This window comes from Octopus bimaculoides, chromosome 10 (genome assembly GCF_001194135.2).
Source record: "Octopus bimaculoides isolate UCB-OBI-ISO-001 chromosome 10, ASM119413v2, whole genome shotgun sequence".
Classification (NCBI taxonomy): Eukaryota; Metazoa; Mollusca; class Cephalopoda; order Octopoda; family Octopodidae; genus Octopus; species Octopus bimaculoides.
In genome coordinates, this window is record NC_068990.1 from 69,780,151 (window position 1) to 69,781,519 (window position 1,369).

The window sequence follows — 1,369 nt, forward strand, 5'->3', positions numbered from 1 at the left end:
ATATATACTCAATATCTTTTCTTCTTAGGGTCTACTTTTAGGAATTCGGTGTTCTTCCTTTTCCTTGCACGTGTGGTTTCGACCTCTTGTAACGGTGCTGTAACCTGAAAAGTGTCATATACCCAATCCATCAGTATTTCTACTCTCGTTGGTTCCTTTTCTATGACTCTTTCCTTAAGCTGATTTCTATGTCTCCTTTCCATTCCATTTCTGCTTCTTACACCATGCACCATTTTTCCTATGTATGTTACAATTTCTCCTTCTTCCCAGTATTGCTTGCCATTTTAGTATATTCTTACATATACCTTATCCCCGATTCTGAAGAATTTGGGCATGTCTTTACTAGCACGTATTTTTTTCTTCACTGGTAACAGTTGATCGAATACTGACTTCACCTTTCTGGCAAACATTAATTCTGCTGGTGAACTTTCTTCTGGTGCATTTGGGTTCGGAGTTACCCTGTCTACCCTTAAGAATTATTGGATCGCGACTTCGTCCGTTGCTTCCTTTAAAACTTTCTTTAAAGCTTTCTTAAAAGTATCCACGAACCATTCGGCCCTTCTATTCGATCTAAGGTGATACGGTGCTGTAGTTTTATGTTTTAACGTGAAAATCTCGCGCAATCCTTTAAACTCACAAGATACAAACTGTGTTCGTTATCAGAGACAATTATATCCGGTACATCAAATCTTGCGAATAGCTCGTGTAAGAAGTTTATTGCCATATATGGTAATCATTACATTACATCAATTGAAATGCAGAGCAATCTTCAGCTGCACAAACACATAGAATTTCATTAAATTAAAACAGATGAACACATTAGTATAATTATACCTTAAATCTCCAAGACGTTAAGGAGATAGACAAAGAACATGCTGTCTTCACGCCAGCATAGAAGCTACTATAGTTTCAAGATGTACATTGTTACAGACTCTGCCTGGGGTCAGTTTTAATTTATAGACTAGTTTATCAAATCCTTGTATATCTAAGGCTGAGTGAACAAAGGGTCAGGGTTGAGGGAGCAGATATAAAAACTAAAAATCAGTGACAGGCAGAGTCTGTAACAATGTACATCTTCTTGATACCTTAGTAGCTTCTATGCTGGAGTGAAGACAGCATGTTCTTTGTCTATCTCCTTAACTTCTTGGAGATTTTAGGTATAATTATACTAATGTGTCCATTTATTTTAATTTAATTAAATTCTATGTCTTTGTGCAGCTGAAGATTGCTCTGCATTTAAATTGATGTAATGATTGCATTGTTAAGTTAAATGGAGTTGCATGCAACGATCGTACTGCATTACCTCTGGATATCCTTGTTGCCTATTTTGATCTGACATATATATATATATATATACATATATATATAT

General features: G+C 35.7%; 1 long non-coding RNA gene across 2 annotated transcripts in view; it reads left to right on the forward strand.

The window, feature by feature from the left end:
* Positions 1-1,369, forward strand: part of LOC128248918 (uncharacterized) — a 226,856-nt gene that overhangs the window by 187,120 nt on the left and 38,367 nt on the right. The window lies entirely within an intron of this gene.